Source organism: Macrosteles quadrilineatus, unplaced genomic scaffold, assembly GCF_028750875.1.
Source record: "Macrosteles quadrilineatus isolate MER2022 unplaced genomic scaffold, UCM_ALF_1.0 Scaffold_1__1_contigs__length_201487025, whole genome shotgun sequence".
NCBI lineage: Eukaryota > Metazoa > Arthropoda > Insecta > Hemiptera > Cicadellidae > Macrosteles > Macrosteles quadrilineatus.
In genome coordinates this window covers 4,068,429-4,074,487 of record NW_026542594.1, presented here as the reverse complement: position 1 = coordinate 4,074,487, position 6,059 = coordinate 4,068,429, and the positions used below count along the sequence as shown (strand labels likewise).

General features: G+C 34.0%; 1 non-coding gene across 1 annotated transcript; it reads left to right on the top strand.

The window, feature by feature from the left end:
- Positions 1-5,401: 5,401 nt before the first annotated feature.
- On the top strand, positions 5,402-5,485 carry Trnal-cag (transfer RNA leucine (anticodon CAG)). The gene has a single exon. It is a non-coding gene; the product is annotated as a tRNA-Leu (tRNA).
- Positions 5,486-6,059: the final 574 nt, after the last annotated feature.

The following is a 6,059-nucleotide window of genomic DNA, read 5'->3' as shown; positions in this document are numbered from 1 at the left end:
CATTACGTAACCAGCAAAAGAGAATACATTTTGAATGCGAATGTATTACTGGTCCCCTGATAACTCAAAATGGCATAGCAGCGAGGCAAAAACGTTAATTTCCAACAGTAAGCAAAAAACAAAAACTTTAAATTCAACAATTAGCAGCCGCTTATGAACTCAAGGGATGTGACCAGGGGGTGGTGGAGGGGGAAAACAGCTGATGAGACCACTAACTCTTTGTGGACCGTAAACAGAGGCATAATCTGCTTTTTGTTTTGTTTTGAACGTAACGGATTTAAGTTTTGTTAACATTTGAAATATATCTGAGTAGTATTGTATTGTTGAATACTTTTGCTTTCAGAACAGTCATTTAGATAATTTTCCCCTTACAAAATAGCGGAAATGGGGGTTGTCACAGTGCTAGACCTTGGTTTAATTGTGTACACGGTATTACAACTTTCCCTGACAATAACACCATTTTCCAAATACATGATTTTTTTAGTTACCTATCTGCAAAAAACTTTGGGGTTTGTTCTTCTAAAACATATAATGTAGGCTATTAAATTGATTGATTACCATTTTGCCTTTGCTAGGTTGCTTTGTCACGCTAATAACCTTAACCTATCCCAATACTAGAGTTGCTCTAAGTAGTTATTAGAGTTTGATGTGTTCTACTTGTCCCAACACTACGTAGTGACGCACTATCCATAGACTCGGGGTAGTTGTGTTGTGGATGTGCTATACTGAACAGTAGGCCTACACATCCTAGAGTTAACTTATGCCATACAGTTACCCTATCTTTGTGTTGAATGCACCGATATTATATACGATCATTTGAATCCAAGCAATAATGCCTTACGCAATAGCATGTTTAAATACATGTGAAAATTTATCTATCAATATGGGCGAGTCACTGTTACAGCTCAACACAACACATTTTAAAGGTTACATTATCAAAGTTTGCCTTAACTTATATCGTTTCCATTTATTTTTTTTCTCATGGATTTTTACAAATGTATTTTGAATTACTTTCAAACTACCAGACATTAGAGAAAAAGTATAGTATTGAGATGTTAAAGTAGGAGGGTCATTTTGTTGACTGACCAAGACATCAATACAGGGGTGATGTCTAAATGTCCGACAAGGGTGTCTTTTCATCCCCGCTCTCTCTGATTGTGAAGGGTGACGGCAGGGGCTGGGGAGAAGTGGACGGACTTCACCTTCTTTCAAACACCTCGGACTTGCTGTCACATCCCTATTTGCTTCCATACGAGAAACCCAGAGACTGACAGTGTTGTGTTTGTTTGCCCAACAAGACTGTGACCACATTTTGCAATTGAATCGTTTTGTTAAAACATAGTGTTTTTATATTTATGCAGTAAAAAGTTTTAGATTGGATAAAAAAACACAGCTTAACAGCTTAATTATTTATAGCTGAGTGCATCTTTTAACGAATCAGATTTACGATAGAGTATTTGTGTGATTATTTGAATTTGGACCAATATTGGTTAAATTAAAATTCTGGTACACATTTATGTTAAAAATAAATAAATTAAGGACACGTAAAACATTTCCCACGTACAAGAATATTTTATTCTCAACAATCCAACACAGTAACTAGCTAGATCATTCATACAAGGTGGAATTTTTTTCATGGTGCAAGAATGGTTTTGAATTGGTAGCTTTATACTCTTCAATAGGCTTTACTTTTCAATAGTGCAATGTTTACGGCGCAACAGAAGACACAGAGTGTAATCTGTGGTTCACAGAGTTTATATAGATTGCTAAATTAAACTAAATTCAAATCTACCTGATGATAAAGAAATTTGACGCTGGCTTAATGAGTTTCGTGGTACCGTAGTGTTTTGAAAAGACATTCACCTGGCCGGCTAAAAAAATCTATTGCCCGCCGAAGTCTTCAGTTGAACATACCTAAATCAACACTTCATGATGTTATCTGTAAGAGATAGAATCTTTATGCGTAAAGGGATCCAGTTAGGACATCAGATAAACCCGCCGATCGTCCTAAGCGTACAGACTTAGCCAGTTTTACGCCCGTATAAGATTGTTGAAAATCTGAATTTTATTAAATTATTCCCAATTGTATCAAAGTATGAAAAATAACTTTGTTCTTTTCCCTTCATTTTGATGTTTAAATTATTTCTTGAATAGGCCCCGAGCAACGACCCTTTTAAAATTCCGGCATTCTTTTATAAACACCCTAATAAGCATGGTTGGTCAGCTGGATTCAATATTATAGTTTTTATTATATTCTAGAATAACCACTACATTACTAAAACCATGTACTGTATGTATTTAATTGATCCATATCACAGGTTTAGTAGGAGTATGCCTACCCTGGTCGCAGCTTCTACAGATATCGAGTCGGAATTTACATATTACTGTATCTGGTAATATCGCTGAGATTGTAGCACTGAATTATCCTACATTGTGCAGGACCAATAAACTAATTTAATTTAAACAACCATAGGGAATTAGGTGATAGTACGATAGGTAATGTGATAATTCTTTTGTATTTAATTTACATTTTACTTACAAGGTTCCATGGTGTAACGGTTAGCACTCTGGACCCTGAATCCAGCACCGAGTTCAAATCTCAGTGGAACCTCAATATTTTTATCGAGCGTTACACACTACAGTATGTACGCGTTATCTTTCATTTGGATGACAGGAAAAACAAATTAATGGTGAAATTTTAGTTTTCGGTTCTATTTTTGCCTTTAAATTAATTTAGGATATTAACGTACTGAATTTATATTATTTTCCCCACTTGAGGTTCTTGGGGTGGAAAGAAATTTATATATATTAAGGGGGTAAAGAAATGGTTATCATTTGTCAACTATATGGGTGTCTGGGGTAGACAAACGAGACTGAGAGAGATGAAAATAGAAGTGGCAATGAGTGGAATAGAGACAGAAATAGCTCAGCCATGTGGAATTAGACAGAGACAGAGGCAGAATGCTCCATGTTTCGTGAGATAGAGAGAGAAAGAACATTACATTTCAGACCATGTGGCCAGAATAATAATAGTGGGTTGATTGCCTTTTTCACTGGGATTCGTCCCTTGAAGCTTAGATGAATAGCTTACGATTTCTCTAAAACTTATTTCCTGTAACCTCTGACTTTTGTTGATTGTTTATAAGCTATTTGCAACGTTTAAAAGGTTTGGATAAACCCCTAACCATTCTCATGTATCATTAAATTATTTATTATTGAATCATTTAAAATAATAATTAGATTTTTATAATAATTATGACATTAACAGTATTTTTACAAATATAATAATATTCTAGCAACAGATAAATTGAGAGTTCTGTATTATCAATCAATATATCAATTTTTGCCCTTGGTTTGTAACGCACCTACAACTCTTGAAACCATTTCAGTTGGGTGTACTAAGTAAATAGAGCAAGATTGACCTCTATATTTTCAACATTTCGTAAATATAGCAAAAAAAAATTGTTAAGTTCATATTTTTCTATCATGAAATATTTATTTTATTAAAGTATTGTAACAACAGTGTAATGTTGTCAATATAACATCTTTTAATTTTATTATTCACTGCAGTACTGATATGTGTGCCTATTGCACATTCCATGTATTAATAAAACCTTATTTGACCTTTAGGACCTATAAAGTTACCAAGTAAGAAAGTAATAATTATTATTTAAAACAAATTAAATATGCAATACTATTTCGTACCTTTTTACTAAACTTATTGTTCTACTAAACTGTGCCACACTTTTACATAACATATTTTTTTCGTATTTGCTTGTTTATGGATATATTTTTATCAAACTTGGCAAATTTATTTATTTTATACTAAGCTATTAATATTTTACTAAAAACACGCTTTATTAGCCTCCCTGTAGCAGCAAACCTAGGTACTCGATTAACCTAATTTTATTTGAATAGATTTGATTTTATATCAATTCAGGCAAATGGAAATTCGCTTAGTTTGCAGGTTTGCTGCGGTGGGGGTATTTATTGCTACAATTCAAGCTATCCATTCACGATTGTTTATGGCTCAATTTGTTCGTATTAAGGATGACAAAAGTCTTTTCAAAGGCGTACGTTTTATATAGGTCAAATTATGACAATTTATTTGATAAAACATCAGCAAGAAACATTGCCATACAGTATTGGCGTAACTGCCGCTTAACACAGTCTTAAGTGTGATAGATGACTTATTAACTCTGTATATTGCCCCAATGTTACGATAAATAAGCGTTTGGTAAGCTTTTAGGAGCTGTAAACGAGAACGTATGTGCTTCTATGTAATCAGACTCGTTGAAAATAAACTTCTCTCAGTTAGTGGTGAAGCCAATAATGAGAGTTGTATTTTCCATCTTAAAGGTATCTTAAAGGAAGTGGATGGGTTAGTTTTTAACAATAACTAACCCATTATTATATATTATAGTTAATACATAATTAAATCCTTTAAAAATAAACAATAGTTTTGCAAATTAATCGGTAAATGTTTCATTGTGTTATTAAGATGACGAAGAAGAGTTCTTATCACAAATTATCGTTATCCATGTAAAGACCTGCTATTACCAAGGGGTTTCCTGAGTAATAAGTTAACACAATATGTTTTTGGGGGTTTCCCCAACTTAGATTGTTAGAATGAAAGTTAATTCTGTTAATTAAATGCTTTTGCTTGCCACAACACTCTCTGGCTGATAACCAAGATCATGATTAAAGAGCCAGGGCAAGACGGTTCACTGGCTTAAGGTCTTTAACGTGACGATTTTATAAATAAAATTAGGGTTTTTTGTTTTTTTTACTACAGTAATATTTCCATTGACGTTTTCTCAGTAGAAGTTCACGTTCATCCGTAACATCACAAACAAACACAATTGGGGCGAACTGCACAGAACAAGTTTACATACTTTTCTTAATAAAACCATAGTGTTAGATAACTAAATGCGTTGCGTTGAATAAAATTAAAAAAAAACTTGGAAAATAAGATAGAGCTTTTTAATTGACTGTAAATTATAATAACAAAGAAACACATGGATAGAACAGATGTTAATTAAACAAATTATAAATGCAAATGTCAACATAGAGGTAATTATTAAGTAATTATGGAATTAGTTATGGGAGAGAGTATGAAACATGCCGCCCGTTAAAAAACTAGTTTTTTATCTCAATTAATTCGTTGGTTGAAGACATAGTATTATTACAGGTCGAATGACTTATCTTTTACTGGTTTGTAATCTTGCAACTAGAACGATTCCACATTTACCAGGTAGCATGTGTTTAGTTTTACCCCGGCCATTTTTCAAGTAAGCGGTGGTAGGTTTTCTTCTTTGATGATCATTAACTTTCCTTCTTGAATATTTTGAGTGTGGGTTCCAAGCAGTATCATGGTATTTAGGGGATTATCTCCCTATGAGTCAGGATGGCCGAGTGGTCTAAGGCGCTGCGTTCAGGTCGCAGTCCACTTCTGTGGGCGTGGGTTCGAATCCCACTTCTGACAAGTCATTTTTTAACCCCTATGTTCGTTTTGTCTCGGAATTATACACCTTGTCGATCCATGTACACCCAAGTTGACTTATGATGACCGTCACCACAACCGTGCCAGCTTCTTTAGACTGGTTTAAAGTCTAGTAACGCCAAATTGTGGCAGCTATACTACCATTATTCTATTAGTCTAAAGTATAAGCCTTCTATTTAGAGTACTCAAAATCAGTAGGATTGTTAATACTGAATTTCTCCTTTTCAACTGTACAGATAATCTAAAACTGTAAAGTTTTTATAGATCATGTTAACCTATATTCAGCTAAGGCAATACACAAACGATGAACATCTAAATACGGCAATATTGGCTTTGTATTATGTTAGTCTACAAGTCAAGACGTTATAGGAAGTTTACTTTCGGTATTGTTGACAGAAGTAACTAATCAATTAGTCAAAGCATTGTGAATGCTCTATTATTTTCAATACATTACTTATTTATTCACTAACTACGGATGCTTCTTCACAGGAGGGCCAGAGAGGGTACTTGGAGGGACTGGCCTCTAGGTACGCCGATCTCTTCAACACGCACTACC